Raw genomic sequence first — 23,009 nt, 5'->3', positions numbered from 1 at the left:
TGCCCAGCTATGCAACCCAAGAGGGGAGGTGAATTGGGTTTCTAAAAATTTTAAACTTAACTTATGTCTTATGAAAAATATTTAACAATAGCTAAATAAATAGGGAGAGTATAGTTGATTCAAGGCTAATGATTAAAAGCAAGAATGCAAGAGAATAAAGAAGTTCTAAAGAAGAGCAATTAGGCACAACACAAACAAAAAGATTTATAGTGGTTCGGTGCCAACCTTGCACCTACATCCACTCTCCAAGCTCCTACTTGGGAATTTCAATCCACTAACTTGTATTCAACCTGAATACACTCGTCGAAAACTCCGACTCTAGCTATCCCAAGCTAGTCCACTTGTTTTTCGGGTACAAGCCAATCCAATACACTCCGATTCAAGATTCGGATCAACCTTCCCTTGTTTTGGAACTCTTCCAAAATAAAAATAATAACTCAAACAGAGTAAAACAATCAATAGCACAGTAAGTACAAAAGAAGCTCTTTTAATGAGTGAATGAGACTTTAAATACATTTTACTCAAGGAGAAGAAGGCTCTTTTTGATTTCCTCAAGGTGGTTGGAGACTTGAATGTGCACTTGAGGAGTTGGTGAGCTTGAATTAAAGGCTTCTTGAATGCTTTGAGTGAGCTTTTGCTTAGGGCTGAAAAGTTTGCTTGAAATTCTCTTTTCAAAAATCTCTCTCCTTTATGATTCCTACCTTTTTGTCCCTTTTATAGCTTTAAAAAATGGTGGAGAACAATCTGGGCTGAAATAGAGCCGTTAGACCACATTAAATGAGCATTAAAAGCACTTAAAACGGGTTAAAAACTAGCCATTGTGGAATTTTTCCATCACAGGGGTCAACTCATAGGTCGACTCATGCTCATGGGTCGACCTCTGTGGAAAAACAATAGAAAACCAACAGAAAACCAAGGTTCTGTAAATTTGGCCTAAAAACAGCAAAGGTCGATCATGGGTCGACTCATGCCTGGGGGGTCGACCCCATGGGGTCGACTCACAGATTGTGCCAAGCCTATGCCAGCCAAAAAATCTACGTGCCAATCAGCTCATGGTGCCATGAGTCGACTCATGGGGTCGACTCAAATTCTTCAATCATGAATATCTTTCAAAATACATGTCCAAAAACTATAAAATTTTTATCAATGGATCACAAATCTTTTGTTCTATCACTTGATATTTTCAAATCAGGGTTTGATAAAATTATGATTTTGTCCCTGAAAAGCAATAAGTCTTTTTCAAGTGAAAATCATTAGTACCCCTTCAAATACTTTGTAATCATCAAAATCAATCCAAGGAGCAACGATCTCCCCCTTTTTGATGATGACAAAACACTTGAGCAAAAGCATATATATGAAACATTGAGCATGAATTTCAAAGGAATGAAATGCATCATAGGTAGTTTGAAGATAAATAAAAAATTTGTTACCAAATTAAAAATTACTTATAAGTGCATTTGCTTGAAAAGAAGATTGATTCTTTGGCACGTGATACATGTGCCCATTTGCTTGTGTTGCTCATTTGCCTAACAATTTGCCTATTACTTAATACTTTAAAAATTTGCTCATCTGATTATTTAATTTTGGTATCAGAGCAGAATTTTTGTTATCAGAGCAAAGCAGAATTTGCCTAAGAATTTTGAAAATTTGCTCTTTGCTCATTTGAAAATATCTCATTTGCTCATTTGCTTATTTGCTTATTTAATTTTGGTATCAGAGCATGCCTAAGAATTTGAAAATTTGCTCATTTGCTTAATATTTTGCTCAATTTGCTTTTGATTCTTTTATCAATTTACTATTGATTCTTTAATCTCTCCCCCTTTTTGACAGCATCAACAAAAAATTATTTACTCCCCCTTTTCTGAATATATTTTCTCTATTTCTTTCTTTTGATGAAAATAATTTTACTAATGTTACTTTTGTTTACTCTCCCTGAATACAGCAAACATAAAAGATATACCATTGGATATCATGGATAGCAGATTACAATTCATAGTATCTTAAGCATGCACATAATTGAAAGCAACTAAATTTGAAGGTCATTCATTGAAAGTCAAAGAGTATATATATATAATCAAAAAGTGACTGATACCATATAGTTGTTCCAATACATATACCAAAATGCAAAAGTCAACATTACATGGCTCAAAAGATAGATCCTAGAAAGAGACTAAAGATAAGACTAACTACAAGGATCTAGTAGAGCTCATGACTGGATGGATCAGAGTCAGATGAATCGGAGATGGGGTGAGGAGATGAAGGATCACGACCAAGGGCTCGACCTCTACCCCATCTGCCTCTACCACGAGTGGAGGTGCCGGCACGAGTGGACGGGTGAGATGATCCTGAAGGCTGAGAAGCAACAGACTGAACTACAAGAGAGAGTCTGATGGTGTCCAGAAGGTTCAGAGCTCTCGAAACAGACTGTAGCAGTGCAGTGAACTGGGTGGATGCATGCTCACTAGAGCCTCTGATCTCTCTCCTCAGGAAATCAAATCCACTCTCCAAAACTCCTCTAAGTCTGGGTGCCTCCGTATATAGGTCTGAGACCTCAGTGATGCACTCCTGTGGCTGTGGATGTGCCAGAGCTAACACTTGCCCCTGCAAGTCAAGTACTCTCCCAATCAGTCTCAATATATAACCCTCAAGCTGCTGAATACGAACTAAGTAATCTGAAATCATTTGGAAGATAGTGGAGATGTGAGGGATCAAAGTCTGATCAGATACATCATGTGATGTGGATTCCTGTGCAAAAGCTAAACTACCCCACTGTCGAGAAAGTAAGGAAGCCACACGCTGAGAGATCATCTCAATCTGGTCATCAGCCAATCTGATCTCTGAGGGATGTGCTCTGCTGTCTGGCTGCTGGATTGGAGTGTGCCTCCTAGTAGACTCTGATGGACCAGCCTCGAGATCTGAAACGAACTGAATGTCTGGAGATGCTGCCCTGATATCATAGAGTGGTGATGAAGGACCTTCTTCCTCAGCTCTGTCCTCAACTCTCTCTTCTACACCCTTAGTCCAACCACCATCAGTCCTAGAAAATCTCATGCGGTGTAGAGTATGTTGGTTGATGGTGTCAGAGTGAGAAAGCCTAGCTGCTGCCTCCCCCTTAAAACTAACTCCAAACCTCCTGAATATCAATATGAGGGCCATACCGAAAGGCAGATGTGCCTTGGATCTATCAGGGTTTCTCTCATGGCTTCTATCATTAATGCTGGGAGGTTTAGGGGGTTTGGGTAATCACATGAAACATGATGCAGATGTCTCGGCCTGAGAGGAGGTCATGTCTACCACTTCTTGGGAAGAAAAGCTTTGTTACCAGTTGATGTAGTATCCTCATCTCAATGGAAAGGATCTTGGCTTCTAGTTTGTTTAGGCTTTCCGAGAAGGTTCCTCCTAAAATCACATTAATTCCTTCTTCCTTGACTGGGAGTTCCATGTTTGAGTATCCCTCATAGGGTAAATGAAGAATCTGTCCCAAAAGTACAGGATCTAAACAGATATCTATACCCTTAACAGTGGATGTTACTGTTCCATTGCCATAGCTCAAATTCAGATAAAATTTTCTAACCAAATCCACATAGGTAATTTCTTTAAGAGAGCAGTAAAATCTCCAACCTTGATCTTTGATTTTTGAACCAATGGAGAACCCCTCTTTTTCAAAAAATCTAAAATCTATATTTTTCTCGAGTTCTACCTTTCTAACAGATAAGAAAATTTTACTGGGGCTTAATGGAGACCGAGAAGAACCTGGAGCAGATGCCAAAATAGGAATGGGAGCAGATGAGGTCTGAGAAGTCTGTCTCTTCTTGCGCACGCTCTCTTCCAACTCGCGGACCGACTTCCTTCTTTGTGGGAGCTTCATTTTTGGAGCCATTTCCACCACCAGAGCAAGCAAGGGGTCTTGGGAGGTCAAATGTGTGAAGAGATAGAGGGATTTTAGGGGAAGGATAGGGATTTTTGGAGGAGTGAAACTCTGATTTGGAGGAGAAGGGTGGAAGCTAGGGCACGCTCCAACCGCTCCAAATAAGGGATGAGATGGGGATGAAATCGATTCCTAAGGGTCGATTTGAGGTGAGAGGGGTGATGGGAGAAGAATCTTAGGGGTAGGTCTTGGGTTTGGAGAGGGAGAAGGAGACCTAAGGTTTTGGGGGGAGGAAGAAGACGGTGGAATGGGTCGGCTCAAAGGATGGGATTTTAACCAAAAGAAGAAGAAGCCCGTGGGATTTTGGCCAAAACTACAAGTTTGCCATTGGGTCGACCCTAGGGGGTCGACTCATGGTTCACAGAAATTCAGAAAAAATGATGAACGATTTTTGAAAAATTTGAAACTTTAGGAGAAGGATATTTGCTCAATGATCAATTATGAGAATGATAATTTTGAGCTTTTAAGCCCAAGAGAAATGATGAGAATTGAGTTCAAAGAGTTTTTTTTTTTTGACATTGAACCCTTGAGATTAGAGAGACATTTAAGCAGATGGATCAAGGATTCCTAGTTATTTCACAGAATCTATCTTCACTTAGGGCCTTTGTAAAGATGTCGGCTAATTATTTTTCAGTACACACATAGTCAAGAATTATGTCTTTATTTTGAACATGTTCTCTTATAAAATGATGCCTGATTTCAATATGTTTAGACCTAGAATGTTGAATTAGATTTTTAGTAAGATTTATGGCACTGGTGTTATCACATCTTATGGGAGTTTCATTAAGTTTGATACCAAAATCTTCGAGTTGTTACTTAATCCACAAGATTTGAACACAACAACTTCCGGCTGCAATGTATTCGGCTTCGGCCGTAGACAGTGCTACCGAATTTTGTTTCTTGCTAAACCAGGAGATTAGGTTAACTCCAAAAAATTGGCAAGTTTTACTAGTGCTTTTTCTATCTAATCTACATCCAGCAAAATCAGCATCTGAATATCCTATTAAATCAATTAATGAGTCCTTAGAGTACCATAATCCTAGAGTTTGAGTACCATTCAAATATCTAAGGATTCTTTTAACAGCATTCAAGTAAGATTCTTTAGAATTAGATTGAAATCGAGTACAAAGACAAACACTAAACATAATATCAGGTCTACTTGCAGTTAAATATAGTAGAGAGTCAATCATACCTCTATAATATTTTAAGTCTATACTTTTACCTTCTTCATCCTTATCAAGCTTACATGAAGGGCTCATGGGTGTACCAATTGCTTTGGAGTGCTCCATTCCAAATCTTTTGAGTAATTCCCTTGTGTACTTGCTTTGGGTGATGGAGATTTCTTCCTTTGTTTGTTTGATTTAGAGTCCGAGGAAGAATGTAAGTTCTTCCATCATGCTCATCTTGAACTCCCCCTGCATGAGCTTTGCAAAATCTTGACAAAGAGATTCATTAGTAGACCCAAAGATAATATCATCAACATATATTCGAATAACTAATATATCATCTTGATTTCTTTTAATGAAAAGGGTTGTGTCTACATTGCCTCTTAAAAAACTATTAACGAGTAAAAATTTGCTTAGCCTTTCATATCAAGCCCTGGGTGCTTGTTTCAAACCATATAGAGCTTTATTTAATTCAAAAACATAATTAGGAAAAGCATGATTTTCAAAATCTGGGGGTTGTTTTACATAGACTTCTTCAGCAATGTATCTATTTAAAAAGGCACTTTTGACATCCATTTGAAATAATTTAAATTTCATAAAGCAAGCATATGCAAGTAGAAGTCTGATTGCCTCTAATCTAGCAACAGGTGTAAAGGTCTCATCAAAATCAATTCCCTCTTCTTGATTATAACCTTTAGCAACCAATCTTGCTTTATTTCTTATTACATTTCCATGTTCATCTAATTTATTCCTAAAAACCCATTTTGTACCAATTATTGAATAATTTTTAGGTCTTGATACTAAAGTCCATACATTATTTCTTTTAAATTGATTAAGTTCCTCTTGCATTGCATTAATCCAATTATAATCATTTTCAGCTTCTTCAATGGTTTTAGGTTCAAGATGAGAGACAAAAGCACAATGATTGAATGCATCTTTAAGTGAAGAACGAGTTCTTACCCCATGCATAGGATCACCAATAATTAGCTCCTTAGGGTGATTGTGAACATACCTCCATTCTTTGGGTAGGTCATTTGTACCTTGAGATTGTTCTTGATGTTCTTCACCTCTCTCATCCTATTTGTTTTCATGTTCCTCATCATCTTGAATTGTTGAATCTTTTAGAGTGATCTCCTTCATTCCTTCTATAAGAGGATCTGCATCATCAATACCTTCATTCTTCCTTGAAGGAAGATCATTAGATTCATCAAAGACAATATGTATTGACTCCTCTACTACTAAGGTTCTTTTGTTAAAATCCTTAAAAGCTTTACTAGTGGAGGAGTAACCAAGAAAAATTGCTTCATCTGATTTTGCATCAAATTTTCCAAGTCTTTCTTTACCATTATTTAATACAAAATATCGGCAACCAAAAATATGAAAATATACAATATTAGGTTTTCTTCCTTTCCAAAGCTCATAGGGGATTTTCTTTAAAATTTGTCTAATCAAAGTACGATTTAAAATATAACATGCTGTGTTAATAGCTTCCATCCAAAAGTATCTTGGAAGGTTGCTTTCACATAGCATAGTACGGGTCATTTCTCTAGGGTTCTATTTTTCCTTTCTACTATCCCATTTTATTGGGGTGTCCTAAGTGCTAAAAAATTATGGCATATTCTTTTTTCATCACAAAATTTTTTAAATTCTTGATTTTCAAATTCGGTTCCATGATCACTCCGAATATTTTAAATTGAAAATCCTTTCTCATTAGTGACTTTTCGATAAAATTTAGAGAAAACTTGAAAAGTTTCATTTTTGTGTGCCAAAAAGAAAACCCATGTAAAACGAGAGAAATCATCAATAATTACAAAGCCATATCATTTTCCTCCTAGACTAGTAGTTCTAGTAGGTCCAAATAAATCCATGTGCAATAGCTCTAAAGGTCTAGAAGTTGAAACAATATTTTTTGATTTAAATGAAACTCTTATTTGTTTACCTAGTTGGCATGCATCACAAATTCTATCCTTTTCAAAATTCAATTTTGGCAAACCAAGAACCAATTCCTTCTTAATTAGTTTTGAAAGTGAATGCATGCTAATATGTACAAGCCTACGATGCCAAAGCCAACTAGTCTCATTAATCTTGGCATTTAAGGATACTAGGTATTGCATGTTTATCTTGGATAGATCATTCAAATCTACCATATAAATATTACCATGTCTATGTCCAATAAATTTGATGCCTTCATTAATAGGACTAGTTACAATGCAAACAGAAGATTCAAAAATAACTTTATATCCTTTATCACAAAATTGACTAATGCTTAGTAAATTATGCTTTAAACCATCTACTAACAAAATATTTTCAATGTATTTGGAGGGAGTGATACCAATGTTACCTATACCGATGATCTTTCCTTTACCGTTGTCTCCAAAGGTGACCATCCCTCCATTCTTAGCATCAAGTGTGATGAATTGAGATTCATCACCAGTCATGTGTCTCGAGCATCCGCTATCAAGATACCATTTCCTGTTTCCTCCTTGGGATGCTAGACACACCTGCAGGCAAAAGTCAAGTTTTTGTTTTAGGTACCCAAGCTTTCTTGGGTCCTTTTTGATTAGTCATAATGGTTCCTTTTGGAACCCATATTTTCTTTACATTTGAGTTTATAGATTTGTTAGAGAAGCAAGTATATGACTTATGTCCTACTCTACCATATTTAAAGCAAGTAATATTAGAAAACTTGTTACTTGAAGAGTTTACATAGATATTTTTCAGATACTTTTGTTTCTTCAAGGGGTTATAGTCAAGTCCAGCCTTATCATACACGGCCTTTTGATTTTCAAGAATCATATTAAGTTTATGAGAACTCAAGGTGAATTTTTCAACTATTGATTTTAGCTTGGCAATTTTATTCTTTAAATTTTGATTTTCTTGAACCAGGGCAGATTTTTCAATTGAAATGCTCTCATTTTGTTTCAGTAAAGATTGATTTTTTGATTTTAGATCTTTGTTCTTTATCCCTAATTTCTTTAGTTCATCAATTAAATCATAAAAAGCTTCATGCAGTTCTTCAAATGTAAAGTCGCTAGGAGTTTCAGAATTTACCTCATTTTCATGTGCCATAAGGCACAAGTTGGCTTGTTCAGTTGAGTCTTCCTCTTCGGAGCTTGAGTCATCACTCCCACTCTAAGTGGCCATCATGGCCTTCTTCTTGTACTTCTTGGGACCCTTCTTTAATTGTAGGCATTCGGACTTGAAGTATCTCGATTTCTTACATTCATAGCAGATAAGGGGTTGGTCTTTATCCTTTTCTTTGCTCTATTCTCCTTTTGTGAGTGGCCTCTTTCTCATTCTTTGTTTCCTTTTTCTCAAAAATTTCTTGAACCTTCTGGTAATGAGTGCCATCTCTTCATCCTGCTCTTCATTATCGGTGTCATCAGTTTCTTCATCTGGTTGAGCTGTGGATTTGAGGGCGATTGTTCTCTTCTTTTTGACTTCTTCCTCTTGATGTTGTTTCATACTTAGCTCATGTGTCATCAAAGATCCAAGAAGCTCTTCCAATGGTAGAATGTTCAAATCCTTGGCTTCTTGGATGGCGGTCACTTTGGCTTTTCAAGTTCTTGGTAAGGACCTGAGAATCTTTCTTACAAGCTCACTGTTAGAATAGGACTTACCAAGACTCTTTAAACCATTTATAATATCAGTAAAGCGAGTAAATATTTTAGTTATAGACTCATCATGCTCCATTTTAAACAATTCATATCTATGCACAAGCATGTTAATTTTGGACTCTTTTACTTGATTAGTTCCTTCATGGGTTACTTCTAATCTATCCCATATTTCTTTAGCAGACAAGCAAGTTGAAATGCAATTAAATTCATTAGCATCAAGAGCACAATAAAGAACATTCATAGCTTTAGCATTTAGTTAGGCCATTTTCTTATCAACCTCATCCCACTCTTTTTCGGGTTTGGCTGATTCCACACCATCAATAATTTTAGTGGGTGTGTGAGGGCCGTTCACTATGATACTCCACATATCATAGTCAAGTGCTTGAATAAAAATTTTCATTCGAGCTTTCCAATAGGTATAATTGGACCCATTGAAAAGTGGAGGTCGGTTAGTGGACTGCCCCTCGGCTAGAGAAGTACCAACTTGAGTTGCCATAGATCTTTAGCTCTTTGATTGGTTAGATCAAAGTAGGGCTAGAGCATCGGGCTCTGATACCACTTGTTGCCCAGCTATGCAACCCAAGAGGAGGGGGTGAATTGGGTTTCTAAAAATTTTAAACTTAACTTATGTCTTATGAAAAATGTTTAACAATAGCTAAATAAATAGGGAGAGTATAGTTGATTCAAGGCTAATGATTAAAAACAAGAATGCAAGAGAATAAAGAAGTTCTAAAGAAAAGTAATTAGGCACAACACAAACAAAAAGATTTATAGTGGTTCGGTGCCAACCTTGTACCTACATCCACTCCCCAAGCTCCTACTTGAAAATTCTAATCCACTAACTTGTATTCAACCTGAATACACTTGTCGAAAACTCTGACTCTAGCTATCCCAAGCTAGTCCACTTATTTTTCGGGTACAAGCCAACCCAATACACTCCGATTCAAGGTTCGGATCAACCTTCCCTTGTTTTGGAACCCTTCCAAAATAAAAATAATAACTCAAACAGAGTATAACAATCAATAGCACAGTAAGTATAAAAGAAGCTCCTTTAATGAGCGAATGAGACTTTAAATATACTTTACTCAAGGAGAAGAAGGCTCTTTTTGATTTTCTCAAGGTGGTTGGAGACTTGAATGTGCACTTGAGGAGTTGGTGAGCTTGAATTAAAGGCTTCTTGAATGCTTTGAGTGAGCTCTTGCTTAGGGCTGAAAAGTTTGCTTGAAATCCTCTTTTCAAAAATCTCTCTCCTTTATGATTCCTACCTTTTTGTCCTTTTTATAGCTTTAAGAAATGGTGGAGAACAATCTGGGCTGAAATAGAGCCGTTAGACCACATTAAATGAGCATTAAAAGCATTTAAAACAGGTTAAAAACTAACCGTTGTAGAACTTTCCAGTCACAGGGGTCGACTCATGGGTCGACCTCTGTGGAAAAACAACAGAAAACCAATAGAAAACCAAGGTTCTGTAAATTTGGCCTAAAAACAGCAGAGGTCGACTCATGGGTCGACTCATGCCTGGGGGGTCGACCCCATGGGGTCAACTCACAGACTGTGCCAAGCCTGTACCAGCCAAAAAATCTGCGTGCCAATCAGCTCATGGTGCCATGAGTCGACTCATCGGGTCGACTCAAATTCTTCAATCATGAATATCTTTCAAAATACATATCCAAAAATTATAAAATTTTCACCAATGGATCACAAATCTTTTATTCTATCACTTGATGCTTTCAAATCAGGGTTTGGTAAAATTATAATTTTGCCCCTGAAAAGCAATAAGTCTTTTTCAAGCGAAAATCATTAGTACCCCTTCAAATGCTTTGTAATCATCAAAATCAATCCAAGGAGCAACAGATAGATTTTGTGAAATTAGGAGAGAACTAGGAATCCTTGATCCATGTGCTTAAATGTCTCTCTGATTCCAAGGGATCAATGTTAAAAACTCCTTGAACTTAATTCTCACCATTTCTCTTGGGCTTAAAAGCTCAAAATTATCATTCTCATAATTGATCATTGAGCAAATATCCTTCTCCTAAAGTTACAAATTTTTCAAAAATTGTCTCATCATTTTTCTGAGTTTCAATGTGCCATGAGTCGACCCCTAGGGTCGACCCAAGGGCAAACTTGTAGTTTTTGGCCAAAATCCCATGGGCACCTTCTTTTTGTTGAAAACCCATCCTTTGAGCCGACCCATTCTACCGTCTTCTTCCTTCCTCCAAAACCATAGGTCCCCTACTCTTCTTCTCCAAACCCAAGTCCTTTCCCAAGACTCTTCTTCCATCACCCCTTACACCTCAAATCGACCCTTAGGAATCGAGCTCTTCCCCTTCTCCTCCCTTGTTTGGAGCGGATTGAGCGTGCCCTAGATTCTACCCTTCTCTTCCAAATCGAGGTATCACTCCTCCAAAAATTTCTATCCTTCCCCTAAAATCCCTCTATCTCTTCACACATTTGACCTCCTAAGACCCTTGCTTGCTCTGGTGGTGGAAATGGCTCCTAAAATGAAGCTCCCACAAAGAAGGAAGTCGGTCCGCGAGTTGGAAGAAGGCATGCGCAGGAAGAGACAGGCAACTGAGACCTCGTCAGCTTCAATCCCTGCTCTGACATCTGCTCCAGCTTCTTCTCGGTCTCCATTAAGTCTCAGTAAGATTCCCTTATCTGATAGAAAGGTAGAACCCAGGAAAAACATAGATTTTAGATTTTTTGAAAGAGAGGGATTCTCTATCGATTCAAAAATCAAGGATCAAGATTGGGGATTCTACTGCTCACTCAAAGAAATTACCTATGTGGATCTGGTTAGGAAATTTTATCTGAACTTGAGCTATGGCAATGAAACAGTAAAATTCACTGTGAAGGGTATAGAAATCAATTTAGATCCTATGCTTTTGGGAGAAATTCTTCATTTACCCTGTGAGGGATACACAAATATGGAACTACCAGTTAAGGAGGAGGGAATTAATGTGATTCTTGGAAGAACCTTCTCGGGAAGCCTAAATAAATTAGAGGCCAAGATCCTTTCCATTGAGATGAGGATACTACATCAAATGGTAACAAAGCTATTCTTCCCTAGAAGTGGTAGACATGATCTCCTCTCAGGCCGAGACATCTGCATCATGTTTCATGTGATTACCCAAACCCCCCTAAACCTCCCAGCATTAATGATAGAAGCTATGAGGGAAACCCTGATAAAATCTAAGGCACATCTGCCTTTCGGTATGGCCCTCACGTTGGTATTCAAGAGGTTTGGAGTCAGCTTTGAGGGGGAGGCAGTAGCTAGGCTTTCTCACTCTGATACCATCAACCAACACACTCTATACCGCATGGGATTTACTAGGACTGATGGTGGTTGGACTAAAGGTGTAGAAGAGAGAGCTGAGGACAGAGCTGAGGAAGAAGGTCCTTCATCACCTCTCCATGATCTCAGGGCAGCATCTTCAGACATTCAGTTCATTTCAGATCCCGAGGCTGGCCCATCAGAGTCTATTAGGAGGCACACTCCAGTCTAGCAGCCAGACAGCAGAGCACTTCTCTCAGAGATCAGATTGGCTGACGACCAGATAGAGATGATATCTCAGCGTGTGGCTTCCTTACTATCTCGACAGTTGGGCACTTCAGCTTTTGCACAGGGATCCACATCACTTGATGTATCTGATAAGACATTGATCCCTCACATCTCCACTGTCTTCCAGATGATCACAGATCAGTCAGTTCGTATCGAGCAGCTTGAGGGGTGTGTAGTGAGACTGACTGCTAGAGTATTTGACTTGCAGAGGTAAGTACTAGATCTAGCTCACCACAGCCACATGGGGACATCACTGAGGTCTCAGATCTATCTACGGAGGCAGCCAGACTTAGAGGAGTCTTGGAGAGCGGATTTGACTTTCTGAGGAGAGAGATCAGAGGCTCTAGTGAGCATGCATCCACCCAGTTCACTGCACTGCTTCAGTCTATTTCAAGAGCCTTAAACCTTCTGGACACTATCAGACTATCACTTGCAGCACAGTCCATTGCTTCGCAGCCTTTAGGATCTTCTCACCCGCCCACTCGTGCCGGCACCTCCACTCGTGGCAGAGGCAGACGGGGTCGAGGTCGAGCCCTTGGTCGTGATCCTTCATCTCCTCACCCCATCTCTGATTCATCTGACTCTGATCCATCTAGTCATGATCTCTACTAGATCCTGTCTAGCTAGTCTTTTCTTTAGTTTTAGTCTAAGAACTATCCTTTGGGCCATGTAATGATGTTGACTAATTGACTTTTATATTTTGGTATATGTATTGGAACAACTAGGTGGTATTAGTCACTTGTTGATTATAAATATATACTCCTTGACTTTAAATGAATGACCTTCAAATTGAGTTGCTTTTAATTATGTGCATGCTTAAAATACTATGAATTGCAATATGGTATCCAATTGGTATATCTTTTATGTTTGCCATATTAAGGGGGAGTAAAACAATAAGCAATTGAGAAACAAGCAATAAGCAAAAGGAAGAAATAGAGTAAATATATTCAAACACAAAGGGGAAACTAAAGAATCTCTATTGATACTGTCAAAAAGGAGGAGAAATAATTAAATGAGCAAATGAGAAATAATTAAATGAGCAAATGAGAAATAATCAAATGAGCAAGAGCAAATTTTCAAAAGCAAATTTTGAAAATGTTAAGCAATTGAGAAATAATTAAATGAGCAAATGAGAAATAATTAAATGAGCAAATGAGAAATAATCAAATGAGCAAAAGCAAATTTTGAAAATGTTAAGTAATTGAGCAAATTTTTAAATGAGCAAATGAGCAAATTTTTAAATTGTTAAGCAATAAGTAAATTGTTAGGCAAATGAGCAACACAAGCAAATGGGCACATGTATCATGTGCCAAAGAATCAATCTTCTTTTCAAGCAAATGCATTTATAAGCAATTTTCAAATTGATAGCAAATTTTCAATTTATCTTCAAACTACCTATGATGCATTTCATTCCAATTCATGGCTATAATATTCAAATGATGCATCTTCATAACTTTGAAATTCATGCTCAATGTTTTATATATGCTTTTACTCAAGTATTTTGTCATCATCAAAAAGGGGGAGATTGTTGCTCCTTGGATTGATTTTGATGATTACAAAGCAATTGAAGGGGTTACTAATGATTTTTGCTTGAAAAAGACTTATTGCATTTCAGAGATAAAATCATAATTTTATCAAACCCTGATTTGAAAGCATCAAGTGCTAGAACAAAAGATTTATGATCCATTGGTGAAAATTTTATAGTTTTTGGACATGTATTTTGAAAGATATCCATGTTTGAAAATTTGAGTCGACCCCATGAGTCGACTCATGGCACAATGGGCTGATTGGCACACAGAATTTTCTGGCTGGCACAGTCTGTGAGTCGACCCCAGGGGTTGACCCCCAGGCATGAGTCGATCCATGAGTCGACCTCTGCTATTTTTAGACCAAAATTACAAAATTATTATTTTCTGCTGTTTTCCACAGAGGTCAACCCCATGAGTCGACCCATGAGCATGAGTCAACCCATGAGTTGACCTCTGTGACAGAAAAGTTCCACAACGGCTAGTTTTTTAACCTGTTTTAAGTGCATTTAATGCTCATTTAATGTGGACTAACGGCTCTATTTCAGCCCAGATTGCTCTCCACCATTCCTTAAAGTTATAAAAGGGACAAAAAGGTGAGAATCATCAAGAAGAGAGATTTTTGAAAAGAGGATTTCAAGCATACTTTTCAGTCCTAAACAAGAGCCCACTCAAAGCATTCAAGAAGCTTTTAATTCAAGCTCACCAACTCCTCAAATACTCATTCAAGTCTCTAACCACCTTGAGGAAATCAGAAAGAGGGTTCTTCTATTTGAGTAAAGTGTATTTAAAGTCTCATTCGCTCATTAAAGGAGCTTCTTTTTTATTTTCTGTGCTATTGATTGTAATACTCGATTTGAGTTATTATTTTTGTTTTAGAAGGGTTCCAAAATAAGGGAAAGTTGATCCGAACCGTGAATCAGATTGTATTGGATTGGCTTGCACCCGAAAAATAAGTGGACTAGCTTGGAATAGCTAGAGTCAGAGTTTTCGATGAGTGTATTCAGGTTGAATACAAGTTAGTGGATTGAAATTCCCAAATAGAAGCTCTGGGAGTGGATGTAGGTGCAAGGTTGGCACCGAACCACTATAAATCCTCTTGTTTGTGTTGTGCCTAATTGCTCTTCTTTGAAACTTATTTATTCTCTTGCCTTCTTGCATTTAACCATTAGTCTTGAATCAACTATACTCTCCTTATTTATCTAGCTATTATTAAACAATTTTCATAAGGTATAAGTTAAGTTTAAAATTTTTAGAAACCCAATTCACCCCCCACCTCTTGGGTTGTATAGCTGGGCAACAAATAGCGTATCATTTGATCGCGAATCAATTTAAGGACTACGCAATAAATCCTCCTTTATCGATCAAAGTAGTCTTAAGGACTTCATCATAATATAAGAGTTTATTAGAAGATGTAACCTTATGATGAAAAATATCAAATAACTTTTATTATTTATCAATTCATATACATTTATAATTAGCACAATCGTCAAACGATTGGCTTTAGGACACAATTCCCAACAGTGAGTTGATTGACTCAAGATCAAATTTGGCTCAGTGATTTGGGTCTATTTCAATAGGTTAATCTGATTGATTCTAATCAACTAATTTAGTATCTAAGGTAAGTATTTAGATGGTAGTTATTTAATTGATTCCGTTGTCTGACTTGATCATTTTTGATTGGTATCTAAGGAAAGCAATGGGGGGACCCCCACACATCTTAACTTATCTGGCTATCTTGGGAGATTCAGTTTCATATTAGATTACTTGTTGACTCGAGTTCATCCATACCAATTAAGCTAGTTAGATATGTTGATGTGCTGACTTGAATATAATCAGTTGGATGTCAAATTTACTGATATAGAAGAGATCTAAACCTAAATCTCTTCACTAAATATTAAGTCTAGAGGTCTTCCATCATTGTAGAGATACAGATATCTTCCTGATGTTGATCGTTCTCAGTTAATTATAGTGGTTGAATTGCATCAAAAAAGTATAACCACTCTATTGACATTTGATGTCCTGGGATAGAGATGGGGTTGGACCCAATAACTGTTAGGTGAGGGTCCAATAACGGCTTTACTCTTGCTGGTGAATGATGGGTCTGACTTAATTAAGATTGTGTCAATAACTATTAGGTGAGGCCACAGGACTTAGAGACTAAGCCCACTGCATCTTGCTTAGTGAAGCAATAGGCAAAGTGTTGTCCATTCATTGATCTGTACTCACTAATAACTGTTAGGTGAGGTGTGTATAGGTTAGTGGGACCGCAGTACCCACTTAAACCAATCACGTATAGGTTTTCATTTCTCCACCTGAGGAGTGTGGGAGATTCAAAAAAATAGTGAAAGCCTTTATTTGTTTTTAAAGTCTCTAGAACAAACAATCTTATAAGTATGAATATCTAACTAAAAACTGTTCTCTCTACAGATAACCATATCGAATTCCAATCCTTTAGCCTGTATCCTAGATACCAATAGATTGATCGACACCAATTACAAAGACTGGCTCAGAAATCTGAGAATCATTCTCAGCTTCAAAAAACTGACCCATGTCCTTGATCAGGATGTGCTTGTGTTACCTGCTCATCCATCCCCTGATCAATGAGCCACACTTGAGAAATAGATGGATAAAGATAACAAGCCAAAGTGCTATATATTAGCATCCATATCTAATGATCTTCAGTGATAGCATGAAGACATGAGGACTGTCAGAGAGATGCTGACTCACCTGCAAGAGTTGTATGGTGAGCAGAGTCGCACAGCTCACTTTGAGATCTCTCAAAGACTTTTTAGAGTGAAGATGCATGATGGGCAGTCCGTCAATGATCATTATTTGACAATAATCGAGGATATAGAGGAGCTTCAGAAGCTCGGAATGAACATGGACAAAGAATTACAGGTAGATTTGATCCTCCAGTCTCTTTTTGATTCATATGGGTAGTTCATTATGAACTATCTTATGAATAAAATTGATAACACTTTGTCTGAATTATTGAATATGCTGGTAATAGCAGAGGGTACCTTGAAGAGTTCAAGGGACATAGTTTTAGCTGTGGAGTGGGCTTCCTCCAAAAGAAAGTCTTCTTTTAAGAAGAAGAAAAAGCCCGTGAAGAAGCAGCAGAATGAAGCCAAGCCCAAGAAGTAGGTTTCAAGGAAGGTCGATGACATGGAAAAGTATTTCCATTGCAACGTCGAAGGCCATTGGAGAAGGAACTGTTTGGCCTACCTAGCAACTGTCAAGAGCAGGAAGAAGGATGGACCTTCTGAAGGTACATCTGAATTGCTCATTATTAAAATTAATCTAATAGTTTTCTCTTCTTCTAGTTAGGTTCTTGATTCTGGTTCAAGTACTCATTTGTGTACTCCTATATAGGGTCTTGAAGAAGTAAAAGGGCTGAGGGAAGGCAAGATCACTCTTTGGGTTGGCAATGGAACAAGAGTTGCTACTGTGGCCGTTGGAACCTACCCTCTACGACTATTATTAGGACTTAGTTTAATTTTAAAAGACTATTATTATGTGTTGGAAAATATGTCCCAAAAAGTCAATCGTCAAGCTGTTGATGGTTGAGCAACCAAATATTGTAATTGATTTGTTAATAAATAAAATATATTTGGCATCTTCATCATAAGCTTTCATATTCTAATGAACTCCGTTGTTATGATGAAGTCCTTAGGGCTATTTAAGTTCGATAAAGAGAGGATTTATCGATTAGTCCTTAAAACTGTTCACGACCAAATGATAGGCTGTTTAATAAGGACGACAGCTTCTATCGAGCATAGGTCGCTGTAGGCCATATGGGTTGGTTGTCCTCTTAACCAAGGAGTGTGGAGACACTGGTATGGCATACAAGTGAGATGTAAGGGTACATCATCATTGAACGTGACCAACTCCAGAGTATTCTGCTGTCGAGAATGTCTCTGATGGGATATAGGTATAAGTGTCCCTTAGACCTGAGATCGCCTCAGTGACTTGCAAGCAACTCACTGTGCTTTGGTACTGGACTAACTGAATTTCTAATTCAGGGACGGAAGGCTTCTGGGCACAGTCAAGTACTTGCAAAGTCAGAGTGTGATCGAGATGGGATTGACCACTCCAAGAGTTGGAGAAGAATGAGTCGCTGTATTTCAATTTAGCAAAACCTTGGCCAGGGTAATCCATCAGATGGATTTGATATTTTGAAATACAATGTGGACAACATGATCAGAGTTGACAGTTGAACTCTGGGGTGTCCTATGATCATTTTGGTCAAGAGGATGAATTATATGAAAACTATATCCGCATGGGTTCTAAGGATGTTGTTCTACACATTCGACCTATCCGGTCGTCGGGTACCATTGCTAGATGGTCACTTCGATTGGTATAAGAATTTATTCCTATGCTACCGGCTTAGGTTCGGACCTATGAGGTCACACACATTAGACTTCATGATCCGATCGGATGGTTGATCAACGATTAAGAATCGTTCTAGGGTTAAATGATCAATACGATTGACATTTAACCCAGTGCAAGTGTTGCAGGAGGATCTATTAGCAATTCGATTGCTGATTGGCTTAATTTGATTAAGCCAATGGGCTGAGATTAAGTTTAATTAAATATAATTTAATTAGATTTAGTTTGGGCTTGATTGGATCAAGTCCAATTGGTTTATTGGATAAGCCAAGTGCAAGAAAAAACTAGTCCTAGTTCAACTAGGACTTGGGTCAATCTAATTTTTAATTTGATTAGAAAATTAAATCAGATTTAAATCTAATTTAATCTAATTAAATTAGGTTCTTAATTGGGTTAAGACCTATTTTAATTGGGTTGATCTAATTTTGATTTGATTTGGTTTGGGAAACCAAATTAAAACAAGTCATAAGACAGAATCCTAGTAAGACTAGGATTCCACCTTGCGCCACATAAGCCTTCTCCACGCCCTCTCTCTTATTCAATGCCAATCTCCACTTATTTTGTGCGACAAAAGCCCTCTCTCATATCTCTCTCACGTTCACAAAAGGTCTCCTCTCTTCTTTCTTACATGGAAGGTGGTTTGGATCAAATCAAAAAGGAATAAGTTTGGATTTCGAATTCTATGAGATAGAGTTTTAGAAATCCAAAACTCTTTCAATTTTGCACCGAATTTATCCAAATTTTTTTTGTAATTTTTATGACTTTTAGGGTATACATTGTGCACCCTTTTTTGATGATTCATGCACAAAAATATGAAGGAGGTGCTCAAGAGTTGGGCATCCCTTAACTTGCCATGTTTGGATAAGCCTTGACTAGGTGTTTGACCTAGACAAGGACTCTATCATATCTCTCTATATAAGATGAGTTTCTTTGTAAAATTTTATAAAAAGTCAGAGATTTGAGAGACCTTTGTTCCATCCAAAAATCAGAGAGAAATACCTTTGGGTCATGGAGATATGAAAGATGCAAGTTTGGGTGTCTAGAGAGAAAAATGTGAAGAAGAAGAGGGTCTTCTTCTAGGGTTTTTGTTTTTATATCTTTCCTCCCTCCATCTTGAGTTTTCTGAGAGCGTCTCAGATCTGAAACTCCTTCTACTTTTCATCTTTGGAAGAGTCCAAATCAAGAAAAAGGAGGCACCTGATCAACCATCAAAGAAGGATCAGTGCAGTACTAGCATACTGAGCTGATTTCCTGAAGCAGGACTTTTGATCGAGATTCGTGGGCTCGTGTGGATGACTCCTTGAGGCCGGACGTGTGTACAGCTTGCAACATCATCCTCAAGCCCAGATCAACAAGGTTAGAACGTCTAACTTGCAAGGTAATAGATCTGATCTATTGTTTAATACATACATTAGATGTAGTATAGAAACATGTTGATATGATCAACATGTAGTTCATGCTATATTTATATATTTTAATTTTTTATTTAATGCTATATAATAATCATGTAATAGGATCTTAGATCTAGAGATTTTCTAATTTTAAAAAATAAATTTTGATTTATTTTAGTCTTCTGCTGTATGATCTTGAAAAAGTTTCAAGATCTAACCCTGAAACCCTAGATAAGGTTCTTACAATTGATATTAGAGCAAGGTTCTTTATTACATGATTATTTATACATGCTTAGATTATTTTTTAGATTAGATTTAATTTATAATCTGATTATTAAATCTAAAATTAAAATTTTAGATCAATCACAAACTGCAAGGTTGTCCTGCTGTAAGGTTTACCCCTTACAGTGCAAAGGTTGTCCTAGTTTGTGTAGATCTATCTTTAATCATAAATTTGTTAGATATGATCTAGATTAAATTTATGATTTATTAGATTTAAAAGATATTTAAATCTGAAATAAAATCTCTTTGTTAATAATTTTTGTGCAAAAAAATTGTTTAAAGTTGAAATTGTTTCAATTACATGAACCTGTTTAGATTAGATCTAAAGTAGTTTCATGTTTATTTCACTTGCATCTTGATTATGAATCAAACATGCAATATGGTTGGTAGAATCATATTGTAAAATTATTTTACAAATATGAAAATTATTTTTTGAAAAGCCAAACCCAATCCTCAGCCCAAAACTTAATTAAGAATTAAGAAGTTGTTTGAATAGGTTCTAGGATTGTGAATTGAAGAACCTAAGACACAAACCATAACACATTGGGTTAATGGGTTAGCAGGAATTAGGTCCATTAATTGGGTTAGACCTATGGTTAGATTGAAGATAGACTTAATTAGAGAATTGACTAAATCTAATCAATTGTTATCTTAGATTAGGTCAAGGATTCTCTAGATCAATTACAATAGTTGTAGTTGGTCAAGTCCATGTCTTTAACGAGAACCAAATAGACTTGATTCTTGGCTAAGCGGTCTAGCACGAACTGTTAGGTTGATCTAATCAAAACTAATTAAACCAGTTGGTGTCTAAGGTAAACCAGACCGGTGGTTTTTAATTGGGAGCCCGCTTACCTGACCATTTCTAATGGTGTCTAAGGCAAGCTTTGGCAGACCCTCCCACTGATCGAACTTATCTGGCCTCTTGGTGAAATTATGTTTTGATCGGATCACTTGACTATTCGAGCTGACCCATGTCAGCTAGGTAAATCAGTGTGACTGATTTGGGTGCTCCTAGACCAGCCCTGGTCTCCCTTAAGCTGACTTGGTGAAGCCAGTGGGAGGATCATGATAAGCTGGTTCATCTAACTTCATCCTCTATATTATTTAAATCCTCTAAAATTATTAGGTTCTTAAAATGATAAAGTTATGGAGATAACTGAATCATAGCCTCCCATTAAAGTGTTTGATAATGAGTCCATTAACTCAATAATCATTGCAGACCCAAAGGCCTGGTGCTTGTTGACTAATAAAATTATCACTCATCATATGACGACTTGGAAGTGTCTCTCTAATGGTGGTTAGGTGAGCCAACCAAAGTTGGGCTTAATCATTCGTTGGTTAGATACACCATGTATGATCATGTTAATGGTTGGACCTAACTGGATCCTTACAGTGGAGGCCAAAGCCTACTGATTAGGTTTCTGAGGCAAAATTAAAATTACTAGAAATTATTTAGAGAAACAATTGGTTATGAACCTACCCCTAGATGTACATGGGTTGGCCAACCAAAGTTGGGCTTGTGTGCAGTCTAAGTGGATTCTAGTACACGCTAAGGAATTAGGGTAATTCTTTGAATTGGAGGTAGAGGTTACCAATTCGAATAAAATAGTGGGAAACCTTTTGATTAAAGTCTAAATCTTTAGGTTTAATGAATCAATTACTAATTAGGTTATGGTTCTCTTTTGTGCAGATATGGCCACTTCCCTATCGCTCCGATCATTGTTGGACAATGATAAGTTGGTGGGACCCAATTTCGGTAGCTGGTATCGAAAGTTGAAGATAGTCCTGGAGCATGAACGGATCCTATATGTGATAATGGATCCTGCACCTGAGGAGCCAGCTGTCAATGCACGTGGAACAGTCAGAGACACTTACCAGAAGTGGCTCAGTGACCGGACCACGGTGCGCTGTATCATGCTGGCTGCTATGAGCGACGAGTTCAGTCGCAGATTCGAGATGGCTCAGCCAAAGGACATGCTTCAAGTGTTGGAGGATGCCTTTGGCACACCCGATGACGTGGAGAGGCACAAGACTAGTTGTGCCATCTTCAACGCCAAAATGCGGGATGGTGCCTCTGTCACTGACCATTATTGTACATGATCGAGCTGATGGAACGATTGAGCAAGCTCGGCTTTCCCTTGCATGAGCAGCTTGGGAAAGATGCAATACTGAACTCGCTGCCCAAGTCCTATCTCCCATTCCTCACTCATTATAGAATGACAAAGCCTGAAGTAAACTACCACGGGTTACTAGGGTTGCTTTAGAACTTTGAGAAGGATCACCAACTTTACAAGGAGTCGGTGAACTTAGTAGGAGGTTCGTCTTCTGGTTCTCGACCTTTTGAGAAAGGGAAGAAGAACAAGAAGAAGAAAGTCAAGAAGGTGCAAGTTCAGGCTGGGACATCTGTGCAGAGCCAGACCAAAAAGATCAAGCCTGATAAGAGTCTATTCAACTGGCAAGCACCCTAGATTAGATAGTGTGTCAGATATCTACTTATGGCACTGTAGGCTAGGTCATAAAAACAAGAACAGAATAAACAGGTTGACTCAAGAGGGAATCCTCAAAGTTAGTGATTGTGAATCACTTCCAACCTATGAGTCCTGTCTTCTTGGTAAAATGATCAAGTCACCTTTTACTGGAAAAGGTGAGAGAGCTACTGAGCTCTTGGGCCTAGTACATACTGATGTATGTGGGCCCATGAGCACCAGTGCTAGAGGTGGATATTTCTACTTCATAATTTTTACGGATGACCTATCCTGATATGGATATGTCTATCTGATGAAACATAAGTCGGATTCATTTGAAATGTTCAAACGATTCCGAAGTGAAGTAGAAAAATAAACTGGGAAGAGTATTAAAACTCTTTGATCTGATCGAGGAGGAGAATACCTTTCTAGTGAATTTCTCACATATCTAGGAGAGAATGGGATTCTCTCCCAATGGACTCCTCCAAGAACACCACAGCATAATGGTGTGTCTAAAAGGAGGAATCGGACTCTGTTAGACATGGTCCGATCCATGATGGGTTTTGCTAGCTTGCCGATATCCTTCTGGGGATATGCACTCGAATCGGCCTGTTATCTGTTAAATAGGATTCCAAGTAAGTCTGTAATTAAGACTCCATATGAGATATGGACGGGACGTA

The sequence above is a fragment of the Elaeis guineensis genome, chromosome 1 (genome assembly GCF_000442705.2).
Source record: "Elaeis guineensis isolate ETL-2024a chromosome 1, EG11, whole genome shotgun sequence".
Taxonomy (NCBI): Eukaryota; Viridiplantae; Streptophyta; class Magnoliopsida; order Arecales; family Arecaceae; genus Elaeis; species Elaeis guineensis.
The sequence above is the reverse complement of the archived record's forward strand: the minus strand, read 5'-3'. Positions refer to the sequence as shown.